Source organism: Narcine bancroftii, chromosome 11, assembly GCF_036971445.1.
Source record: "Narcine bancroftii isolate sNarBan1 chromosome 11, sNarBan1.hap1, whole genome shotgun sequence".
Taxonomy (NCBI): domain Eukaryota; kingdom Metazoa; phylum Chordata; class Chondrichthyes; order Torpediniformes; family Narcinidae; genus Narcine; species Narcine bancroftii.
Genome location: NC_091479.1, coordinates 18,086,821 through 18,099,489, shown reverse-complemented (window position 1 = coordinate 18,099,489; position 12,669 = coordinate 18,086,821). Strand labels below are relative to the sequence as shown.

At 44.8% G+C, this 12,669-nt stretch overlaps 1 protein-coding gene across 9 annotated transcripts in view; it reads left to right on the top strand.

The window, feature by feature from the left end:
- LOC138745577 (casein kinase I-like) overlaps nt 1-12,669 on the top strand; it is a 168,879-nt gene that overhangs the window by 111,674 nt on the left and 44,536 nt on the right. The gene's annotated exons all lie outside the window — the stretch shown is intronic.

Here is a 12,669-nt window from a genome sequence, read left to right as displayed (position 1 = left end):
ATGCTAGACTTTTAAGTTGCAATTAACCCCCAGGGTGGTCTGTGATAAAATGGAGCCACTACAGAAAGATGCTCTCTGCTCATTGTACGTGAGCTGGCAATTCAGTCCACTCCCTGCTTTTCACCTGATCCTGTATCTTATCTTTCCGAACAATAGAACTGTCTGCCACATTTGGTCTTGGTGGCAAGATATTTTATGTTTTTAAGTCATGACCTGAAGTTATTGCTAATATAGAATATCTATTGTCTCACTGTTCATTGGCAATATTACGTTGATAGTTTCCTTTGGGTCCTATCCATTCCTTGCCCACGTTTCTCTGCAACTTAAAATTGATCTGAGGACGCAGGAAAGAATGCAAACACTTGATTCTGGAGGAACTCAAGAGGTTGAGAGGAAAAGGATGGACACAGATTCACGCCCTTAATCGTGCCTGAGAGTATAGGTGCTAGAATACTTGTACCTCCTTAATCGTGACTGAGAGTATAGGTGCTAGAATACTTGTACCTCCTTAATCGTGACGGAGAGTATAGGTGCTAGAATACTTGTACCTCCTTAATCGTGACGGAGAGTATAGGTGCTAGAATACTTGTACCTCCTTAATCGTGACGGAGAGTATAGGTGCTAGAATACTTGTACCTCCTTAATCGTGACGGAGAGTATAGGTGCTAGAATACTTGTACCTCCTTAATCGTGACGGAGAGTATAGGTGCTAGAATACTTGTACCTCCTTAATCGTGACGGAGAGTATAGGTGCTAGAATACTTGTACCTCCTTAATCGTGACGGAGAGTATAGGTGCTAGAATACTTGTACCTCCTTAATCGTGACGGAGAGTATAGGTGCTAGAATACTTGTACCTCCTTAATCGTGACGGAGAGTATAGGTGCTAGAATACTTGTACCTCCTTAATCGTGACGGAGAGTATAGGTGCTAGAATACTTGTACCTCCTTAATCGTGACGGAGAGTATAGGTGCTAGAATACTTGTACCTCCAGGTTCGGGAACAGTTGGGCGGCACGGTTGGCTGAGCAGTTAGTTCAACGCCTTTACAGCGCCAGCGATCGGGACCGGATCGGGGTTCGATTCCCACACTGCCTGTCAGGAGTTTGTAGGTTCTCCATGTCTGCATGGGGGCCCCTACTGTTCAAAGTGTACCAGGCAGGGGTGTAGGTTAATGGGGTGTAAATTGGGAGGCATGGACTCATAGGGTCAAATTGGTCTGTAACCGTGCTGTATGTCTAAATTTTTTAAAAGTTGCCACGCCTCCACCACCAGACTCCGAAACAACAAACTCAGTCAAGGAATCATTTAAGGATTTTTCCTTGCACATTATTTATTACTGAATTTTTTTTTCTTTATTCCATAGCAGTTTATTTACATTCCTTTCTTTGTTTACACTTCTCATTTGTACATGTACCTGTATCTTTTTTTTTAGTAGTTTGCAGTTGCCAATAAGTAGAAATTCTGCCAGAAAAAGAATCTCAGGGTTGTATGTGATGTCAGGTATTTATTTTGAATCTGAACTTTGTATAATGAGGATGGGGTGTGAAGGGTTAAGCTGGGGCCTGTAGGGGGGTTGGTTGTCCAGGTGAGGGTGAAGGATGACCGACGGGGTCATTTGATTAACCGGTGCCAGACAAAGGGGGAGAGAGGCAAGAGAAACAGAGGGGGCAAGTGGAGGAAGAGGAGTCATTTGGAGCAGAGAAGGGGGGGCGGGGGGAGAGAAAATGGTGTGAAAAGCAGCAAAATTCTTGAACCTACAAGACTTATCAAGACTTGATGTCCTCACTAAGGACCTTAAGGAAACCTTTGGGTCCTGGATGATGTTATTTGTACTGTTGATTTAAAGTGAGCATGTGTAGTGTATGAACTGATAATGAATAGGGAAAGCAGTAATCCATTACACCGTCTGAATTATTGCAAATGGCGCTGTGCACAGATCAGTTCCGTCCATACTAATGTGACAATGCCTGGCATTTTATTAATAATAGAACTTACTAGGGTGTCGTTCCATATGTTTGTGCACCTGTGTCCAGTTTCATCACCAGTCCCCTGCTCATCATTTTCTGTCCATATGCTGCCCTTGAGTCAGGCCATTGTGAAACTTCCTAATCTCTCTTTGCTGATGTATTTTATCTGGAACCTGGTATCCTCACAGCAGAGTTTTTAGCCCCAGTGCCACTGTTACAGAAAAAGAACTCTGTATATGCCTGTGTATAGGTCGACTCTGTACAGGATGGCCCCTGGAATTTCCACCTAAAATGTTGGTTTTGAACGATGCCCTGTGTGTACGTCGATCCACCCCTACAAATCTGACACTTACCGTTGATGTTGTTAAAAGCCAAACACAATATTTCAATCACAAATTATTGTTCAATGGTTACTTGGATATTTTAAAATAAACCACCGTCGGCTTCTGTAACGGGCCTTTTAAAGCCTGCCCTTGAGCCCACAGCAGTCAGTCTGGGCGGATGGACTCTGAAGGAGCATTGAGACTTCGCAAACAGCGGATGAGGAGGCACTGCTTTTCCCGGGGGTGGGGGGGGTGTGAATCTGTGGAATTCGCTGTTCGTTGAAGCAGTGGAGGCGACCTCAGTAAATATATTTAAGGCAAGGTTGGATAGATTTTTATGTAGTAGGGGTATCAAAGGATATGGGGCAAAGGCAGGTAGGTGGAGACGAGCCTATCATCAGATTCGCCATGATGTCATTGGCTCGATGGGCCGGTCGGCCTACTCCTGCTGCTATTTATGTTCTCTTCTATTAAAGTTCCTGAATCCACATTTTATCCAGCCTGTGTAAATGCCATATTTTACCTTGTAAGCACTCATGATTTATGCCATTAAACTACCTTTCATCGATGTATTTTAAAGGCAGTATTTGTATATATCGAGCATTGAATTATCTCCTTGCACCTGGTTCAGTTAATTACTTCCCTTTGAATCTACGACATCTGAAGACTTCTCTCTTGCTTAACTTCCCATGATCAGCGCCATGGGAGAGCAATTGAGCTGAATTTAGAAGTATTTGAGTTTTATAGAAAACACAGTCGATCTTCTTTGGTAAATGTGAGAATGTTTGTACAATAAAAGTCCAGAAATCTGGACCACCCAAGAATCCGGACTTCTCGAATAGTCTTGGCTGAAATTTAGACCGCTCGGCAACTCTTGGCTTTTGCTCTGAGAAACGCCGCAGATGTACTGCCCAAGAACCCCGGAAAATCTGGACTGACCTAATCCCGGAGCAGTCCAGATTTTAGGACTCTTCATTTTGGGAATGTGTGCTAGTGCCAAGTTCTGCACATAAAGCCCATCCCCAAAGTTATTTACTCCACCCACAGTCCCTAATTCCCCTGGTGAAGCTGTTGGTGAGCTGCCTCCTGCAAATTACTGCAGCCCTGCCAGTGAAAGTTCTCCCACGGTATTGTTGGGTGGGAGTTCCACGATTTAGACCCACTGATAATAAGGGGCCAGCAACAGATTTCCAAGTCAGGATGGGGTACAATTTGGAAAGAGAGGTGTTGTCACATACCAACTGGCCTTTCTTAGTCCTTGCTGGGAGTTATTGTTGCAGTATCTTAGGCAAGTGAAATGTAAAAGTCTGCATATGCTGTGATTGTAAGTAAAACACACACAGAGATGCTGGAGGAGCTCAGCTGGTCTCGCAGAGTGCACAAGAGGTAAAAATATATTACCAACGTTTCAGGCCTGAGCCCTTCTTCAAGGAAAGAACAGGAAGATGTCAGTGTAAAGACTGAAGACTGACCAGGGAAGGAGTCTAGACCAACTACTGCATCAAGCGCTCCCGTTGCAGTCTCCTTTACGTCGGAGAGACTGGGCGCTTGGTTCAGAACCTTGGACCTGTCCGCTGCAATAGCGTGAATCTCCTTGTGCCCACCCTTTTCAATTCCACATCCCATCCCCTTGCTGACAAGCCTGTCCATGCACTCGTACACTGCCACCCCCAATTGAAGTAACAACACCTCATTCTCCATCTGGGCAACCTCCAACTGAATGGTGACAATCGAATTCTCCGGTTTCTGTTAAAACCACCCTCACCCCCCCCAATCTTCTACCGCCTTTTGCCTTTCCCCAGATTCCTCTCCATCTCCTCCCCTTTCCCTCTGTCTCCTTCCACAGAGTCAAAATCAGTTCTCACATTTCCTCTTATCATCTCCAATTAACATCTTTTGTTGGTCTGGACTCCTCCCCCCTGACTGTTTTCAGTCTTTATTCTGATGCCTTCCTGTTCTTCGCTTATTTCTTGAAAAAGAGCTCAGGCCCGAAATGTTGGTGATATATCTTTACCTCCAATATGGATGCTGCAAGACCGGCTGACTTCCTCCAACATATCTGTGTGTTTTTACGATCTTAGGTCAGTAACTACATTGCATTTTTGTAGTGGTGAACTTTGCGGCCACTGAAGGCCAATGACAGAGGGAATTAATGTTAACGGTGGTGAATTGGATCCGGTCAAATGGACTGCCATCTCCGAAACATTGGCAGTCTTCGAAGTTGAAACGTACAAATATCTGACATCCCCGCCTCTGAGCTGTTCATGTTGCCACGTGGCTGGTCCAGTAGAGTTTTTGATTAGTGGAACCCTCCCAAGATGGTGGGTCACTCTATAGAGTTAACGTCAATAGTACTGGGTTGGCAGGGTTGTTGTACGAGGGGACTAGGGCTGTATTCACTGAGTTTTTATAAAATGAGGGAAGTTCTCATTGAAACACAAAAGAAAAACTCTAACAGTCCGAATCTGTGGAGGAGACATCCCCCAGGCCAGGGAATCTAGCATGAGTCGGTGGCTTTGGGATCCCGGGTAAGGCATGGAAAGTTGAGATGAGAAGCTTCTTCAGCGAGTGGATGATGAAGCTGTGATATTCTCTACCACATAAGCCAGTGGAGGCCAAGTTACTGAATCAATAGGCGAAAGAAAGATGTCCATTAAAAATTAGATGCATGATGTACTTTAACTTTGGATTGGAGTGAGAATGGGATTGAGAGAGTGTCGAGAGTGATTTTATTCAGTGGTCTACTCTTGTTCCTGTCACGATGAAGAATTCCAACCCAAAACATCAATGTTTCACTTTCTCCCATGGATGCTGCTCGGCCCCGCTGAGTTCTCCCAGCACACTGTGTTTTTCTCCCAGTTCCAGCATCTTCTTTCCCTGTGTCCTCCTGCTCCTATTTTAGATGTTTTCTGCTGCCATCTAGTCGCAGTGTTGTAACTGTACTGGGACACAGTTGGCGAGAAGCACAGTTGGTTCTGGAGTACAGGGTTTTGCTGCGTCCACTTCACTCAGCTAATTCTTGGCACCTGTTGGAATGAATTAAATTGGCTGGAGACTAGCTTCTGTGAAGGCAGGGTCTCAGGAATCCAAGATGGGGCACCTATTCATCACTTATGGCTAATCCCTTGACCTTTCCTTCAGCACTCTTGTTGGGTCCTGCCAATGTGAAGGAGGGTCTGGATGTCTCCTTGTTCTGTCGACAAAATAACCCTTTGGATTCCGTGCCCTTCTGGGACTACCAACTGTATCCCGGTTTTCCGGGACTAGTTTTCTACCCAACCACCAGCTGGTGTTTGTACTGTAGTTTACCCATGGACCCAGTGTGGAGTATATATTATGAAAGGTTAAAAATGGCCAGAATCCAAAGGGTTAATTGTCCATCACCATTCACCACCAGATGTGGCAGAACCCCAGAGTTTTGATCTGATCTGTTGGTTGTGAGATTGTTTAACTCCATTTATTGCCCGCTGTATATAAGCGCACGGACCTGCAATATAGCTTTGCAAATCGTACACATCAGGGTTTTTAGATATGCCAAGAATCACAGTGCAAATGTTTATATAAACCACCTTACAAAATAAGTAGTTTGTACGTTCTCCCCACGTCTCTCTAGCTTTCCCCCAGGGGCTCTGATTTCTTCCCAGCGCTCAAAAACGCACTGATGGTGGTAGATTAATGGGGTATAATTGGGTGGCATGGGCTCATGGGCCAGAAGGGCCTGTTACCGTGCTGTATGTCTGAATTTAAAATGTTAAAATTTAAATAAAAATAGTGCAAGTGGAAGAAAAAGACAGTGAGGCAGTGTCTGGGGTTAATTGTTTACTCAGAAATCTGATGGCGGAGGGGAAGAAGCCGTCCTTGTGCCGCTGGGTGCTTGTCTTCAGGCTCCTGTACCTTTTCCCTGATGGCACCAGTGTGAAGAGGGCCTGGCCTGGGTGCTGGGGATCTTTGAGGCTAGAGGCTGCTTTCTTAAGACACCGCCTCTTGTAGATGTCCTCGATGGAGCGAAGACTGGTGCTTGTGATGGTGGCTGAGTTAATTTTTTTTTCCTTGTCCTGGGCTTTGGCACTTTTGTACCGGGCAGTGTGATTCAACCAGCCAGAATGCTCTCCATGGTATATCTGGAGAGGTTTTCGCAAGTCTATAGTGACATACTGAATCTCCTCAAACATCTCACATATACTGCAGCCGCTGGCGAGCCTTCTTCATGATTGCATCGACATGGAGGCTTCAGAACAACTACTAGACCAACTACTGCATCAAGGGCTCCCGTCGCAGTCTCCTTTATGTCGGAGTGACTGGACACTTGGTTCAGAACCTTGGCTCTGTCCGCTGCAATACCGTGAATCTCCTTGTGCCCACCCTTTTCAATTCCACAACCCATCTCCTTGCTGACAAGCCTGCACTGCCAGACTGAGACCACCCCCAATTGAAGTAACACACCTCATTCTCCGTAAGATGTTGACACCCAGGAATTTGAAGATTTTGACCCTCTCCACTATAGAGCCTTCGAAAAAGACTGGATGGTGTTTTCTTGACTTCCCCCTGAAATCCACAATCATATCCTTGGTTTTGCTAACATTGAGCGCAAGGTTGTTGTCATTACACCATTCAACGAGCTGATCTATCTCCCTCCTGTAAGCTTCCTCTTTGCAGTTTATGATTCTTCCGACAACCGTGGCGTCATTGGCAAATTTGTAGGTAGCACTGGAATTTTGCCTGACCGCACAGTTACGGGTATATAATGAGTAGAGCTGTGGGCTGAGCATCCTTGGATTGTCAGACATTGTTTCCAATTCATGGTCTTCTGATGAGGACGTCAAGGATCCTGTTGCGGGAGGGGGGGATGGCTGGCAGAGGCCCAGGGTTTGGAGCTTGTTGACCGGCACTGAGGGAATAATGGTGTCGAAGACTGAGCTGTAGTCGATGAAGAGAAGCTGTTGTCCACATGATCCAGGGGTACATGTTAATTCTGGATATGACCAACCTCCCAAAGCATTTCATCACAGTGGATGATAGTTCCACCGGGCGATAGTCATTGAGGCCAGCTCACTCTACTCTTCTTGGGCACTGGGTGATTGATGTCCATGAACCCTCGGCTCATTGGTTGGCACAGATTTTCATTACCCTGCTTGGTACGCCTTCAGGGGCCTAATGCGTTTCGAGGGTTCACCCTCATAAATCGTGAGGCATGGATCTGCAGGTAGAAGGCAGGGAGTAATAGTGGAAGGAAAGGATTCTGCCTGGAGGTCGGTGACTAGTGGAGCACCACAAGCATCTGTTCTGGGACCCCTGCTCTCTGTGATTTTTATAAATGACTTGGAGGAAGGATGTTCAATAGGTTTCCAGACGACATGAAGGAGTTGGAGGAGTTGTGGATGGAGCTGAAGGTTGGCGAAGGTTACAAGGGGATAGAGACAGGAGGTACAGTTGGGCGGAGAAGTGGCAGATGAAGTACAATCTGGATAGGTGTGAGGTGATGCATTTTGTAAGGACAAACCAGAAGGCTGAGTACAGGGTTAATAGTCAGCTACTTAAGAGGGTAGATGAACAGAGGGACCTTTGGGTCCAAATACATGCATCCCTCCAGGTCACCACACAGGTTGATAGAAGGCCTATGGGATGCTGGGCTTCATTAATAGGGAGATTGAGTTCAAGAGTGGAGGCCATGTTGCAACTCTACAAATCTTTGGTGAGACCACACTTGTGTTCAGTTGTGGTCACCTCATTACAGGAAGGATGTGGAAGCTACGGAGAGGAGATTGACCAGGATGTTGCCTGGATTGGAAAACAAGTCTTATGAGGCAAGGTTGGCAGGGCTGGTACTTTTCTCTTCGTAGCGTAGAAGGATGAGAGGAAGTCCACAATATTATGAGAGGCATAGACAGGGTGGACGACTGGTGTCGGTTTTCCAGGACAGGAACAGCATAATTCCTAGAGGATGTGTGCACCGTAAAGGGAGGGAAGTTTAAGGGAGACATCGGGGGTAACCTTTTAAGCAATGAGTTGTGGGGGCCTGGAATGCCTGCGTGGCGATGGGGGCTGAAACATTAGGGGCATTTAAGAGATTCTTAGGCAAACACGTGGATGGAAGGAAAATAGAGGATTACTGGATAGGGAAGGTTTAGTGTTTTTTTTATGAACTATTAAGGGTTGGCACAACATTGAAGGCCGAAAGGCCTGTCCTGCGCTGATCTATGACATTTTCCTCAGAAACAGATATTACAGGGTCCTCGGCCTTTGCAAGGATCCTTGTTGGCACTTTGGGTTTTCCTTGTGCAAGCAGGCATGGAAGGTGTCAGCTCATTGACTAATGAGGCATTGCAGCCTTCAAAGAAGTGACCTTGACAGGCTTCCTCTTGCACATGCAACCAGGGCGTCCATCCGCTGCATTGTCAATTATATGGCGCTCTAGAATCCAAGCTCGGTGAGCTGAGATTCTGGTGGAATTCTCAGTTTGTCAGTGATCATTGCTGCGCTGGGAAAGTATGACTGGGACTTCAAAGTTCTAACCCCAATCAATCCAGTCTTTACTGCTTGCACCTGCCTCAAGCCCAACCTAGTTGCTTAAGACAATAAGTACAAATGGATTAGCATTAATTGCTCATTTGAAGTAAAATTCAATCCGAACTAAAGAGACAATAAAACTTGTATGTATCTTGAAGGTTCAGAGTTATTGCCAGATCATATACATGACATCACATACAACTTGAAATTCTTTTACCTGTGGATGAGGCAGAATTTCTATTTATTGGTAGTGCAAAAAAAACTGTACTCAAGAAAATATATACATTCAAAAGATAGAAATATAAACAAACTGTGCAACACAGAAAAAAATATTCACTAATAAATGAGGTGCACAGTAAGATGCTTTAAACAAGTCGCTGATTGAATTGGTCATTGAGGAGTCTGATGGTAGAGGGGTAGCAACTGTTCCTGAATCTGGAGGTGCGAGTCTTGTGGCACCGACACCTCTTTCCTGATGGCGGCTGGGTGGTGTGGATCCTGGATGATTGCCGCTGCTCTCCAACGGCAGCGTCCCCCGTAGTCGTTCTCGATAATGGGGAGGATTTTGCCTGTGAGATCCCGGGCTGTGTCCGCTATCTTTTGCAGGGCTTTAAGCTCGGCGGATATTGACGCAGCACGGTTTCCACCACACAGTTGGCCAAGGCTACTGATGTCACGCAAGCTCCTGAGGAAGCTGACGTGCTTTCTTGCGTCTTGAAACACTTTACAGACATTGATGTGCACCTTATTTGCAAACAAATGGCTCCTTGGAAACAGGTGACTTATTTTGATTCAAGTAAAAACACAAAACTGGAGAAACTCAGCAGGTCAAGTAGTGACCTTTATGGTAAAAATACAAAACAACTTTTACTGACTTGATAAACTTGATTGAGAAGGCTCCCCTCTGCTTCAAAATGCACGATTCAGAGAATAAGGATGCATTGCTCAGACATTTCATTTAAAGATGGCCCCAGCTGTACCATACTGCCATTAGGACCAAACTGACGCATCGCACAGTTCCTTTGTGCTCCGAACTCTGGTAGAACTTCAATAAACAAACATGACAATGCAATTAAATGTACTTCAGCCTCCCAGGTACAATCCTGACCATCAGTGTGGAGCTGCTACAGGTTAGATAGTCATAAAGGCCTCCTCCGTTGTAAGGAAATACAAAGCAGCTTTTTAATGTGGGTGAAGACCCCCCCCCCTCCCCCCCTTTGACTGAGCCATGACTGACACCGATGAGTGGCAATCTACAGTAAATCGTTGAATCATCTCAGACGTACAAGTGCAGCAGGAGTAGCGACAGGCCTTCTCCCTCATGACTACCCACAATAATACTCCTAATCATGGTTTAACGGAAACACTGTAAGGGCCAAGGGGCCAGCAGAAGGAATGCTAACGTGGTCTTGTTTTGATGAGAGCTAGGATTGATTTTAGCCTGTGAATACTCAAGAAGGCACCTGCTAAATTAGTTTCATTTGGCTGGATTTTTACAGTTTGACAGAATTTATTCAGGAAAGCTGCTTCAGACTCACTTGTTATGACAAGACTTTGTGTTTGAAGGCTGTCTTAACTTTTGCCGTAATTTTAATTTTGACTTGTTTACTTCAACATCCATAGAGTATTAATCATTTCATGAACTTGTTCTTTCTTATATGAATGGTCTATCATCAATCACATATATAATTGGTATGAATGTACAATGTTTGGGACAAAGATACATTTTCCCTTTATTTGCCCCTGTGCTCCACAGTTTAAAATTTGTAATCAAACAATTCACATGTGATTAAAGCGCCCATTCCAGATTTTATTCAAGGTATGCATTTTGGTTTGACCATGTAGAAATTACAGCACTTTTTTTTAATACATGATGCATTTTGGAAGGTCAAACTAGACGGCTGAGTACAGGGTTAATGGTCAGATAACAGTGTGAAGGAACAGAGGGACCAAATCTCTCAGCATTGCTGAGCAGGTTAATAGGATAGTTCAGAAGGCCTATGGAATGCTGGGCTTCATTAATTGAGGGGATTTGAGTTGAAGAGTCGAGAGGTCATGTTGGAACTCTACAAATCTCTGGTGCGATCACACTTGGAGTATTGTATTCAGTTCTGGTCACCTCATTATAGGAATAACGTGGAAGCTACGGAGAGGGTGCAGGGGAGTTTTACCAGGAGTTAAATAATTCATGAGGCAAAGTTAGTAGAGCTGGGACTTTTCTCTTTGGAGCGAGGGAGGATGAGAGGAGGCTTAATAGAGGTCCAAAAGATTCTGAGAGGCTGAGATAAGGTGGACAGTCAGCACCTGTTTTCCAGAGCAGGAGTAGCAAACACCAGAGGACTTGTGTACAAAGTGAAAGGAGGAAAGTTTAGGGGTAGGTTGTGGGTGCCTGGAATGCCTTGCCAGGGATGGAGGTAGAGGCTGAAACATTAGGGGCATTTAAGAGACTCTTAGACAAGCAAATGAATGGAAAGAAATAGAGGGTTATGGGGTAGGAAGGGTTTTTTTTTGGTAGGAATATATAGGTCAGCACAACCTCAAGGGCCTATACTGTGCTTTGGTATGAAAGAGCAATAAAATTTCCCTCGTGGCAATCTCTATCCAAGGAAAGTCTCCTACACGTACATCAGCTCGCTCACCAAACTCTTGTGAGTTGCATATGACTGCTGCTGGCTGGCTGGATCGTGGGCATGCAACACTTTAATTTATTATTTCAAATTGTCAGATTTATAATCCTCATTCCACAGTCACAGTTCACCTTTCTTTGTTGGAACCCCACAGTGCACTTGTCCTAGTTGCTATGTGAGGTATGCTGAAGTAAATAATTATTTTATTTTGAAATATGTTACATAAATATGTTACATATGTTACATAAATATGTAGAGTATTCATTTTTGAATACGTCTCTTTGAAAGATTCCTTTTTTAATTCCGGCAGAGAGCCATAACTCAGTCATAGATGCAGAGAGATTACAAGGGTCATCCTGACCCTGCCTACTGCTCCATAAGGGAGGCGTGGTTGGTGGCAGTTAGCGCAACGCAGTTACGACGCCAGCAACCAGGATTAGAGTTCGAATCTCACTTTGTCCGTAAGGAGTTTGTACGTTCTCCTCGTGTCTGTGTGGGTTTTCCCCAGGGGCTCCGGCTTCCACCTACCGTTCAAAAAGAATACCGGGTTTGTAGGTCAAAAGGGCCCATTTCTGTGCTGTAATTTAAAGCAGCCATTCTCAACCTTTTTTTGGCCACCCCACCTTTTGCTTAAAGTTTTGCTTAAAGTTTTTGGGCCCCCTTCCCGTGAAGCAGTCAAGTTTTGGTTTCTTCCATACTTCTCTCCGACCAACTATATAAAAACATTTATGTAACATGAGGCAAAAAGAAAATAAGACTCTAACTCCAGGGAGGTCTTAGAGATCCCACTCCTTTCTAAACCATGTTATGTTGAAAGATTCTAACTGCTGTATTCAGAGTTAATTCGTTTAAAAGAGGAAAATCTGAGTTTTCTCTCCAACACCCTCTCCAATGAAAGGAAAGCAAGGCTTTTATTTAAATGTGCTGTGGCCCCCAGAGCTGCCGTAGGGCCCCCATTGAGAATGGCAACATAGAATCGCACTGTATAAAACAGACCATTCAACCCATCATCTGATTTGGCTGGTTTCGTATTTTGCAGAAACACTCATATGTTGAACTAGTGGGGTAGATTTTTTAACTGGTGCGCAAATAACAAATAAGCTTCAGGCATAAGTATGGGCAGTAACTTCACTTTAACCAGGCGTGGTCTGAACTTTGTGTTTGAGTATTTCATAGAAATTAAAGTGTTTGTGTTCCTTGGAATATCAAGTACAGCCTCTCCCCTACTTGCGACCTTTGCAAC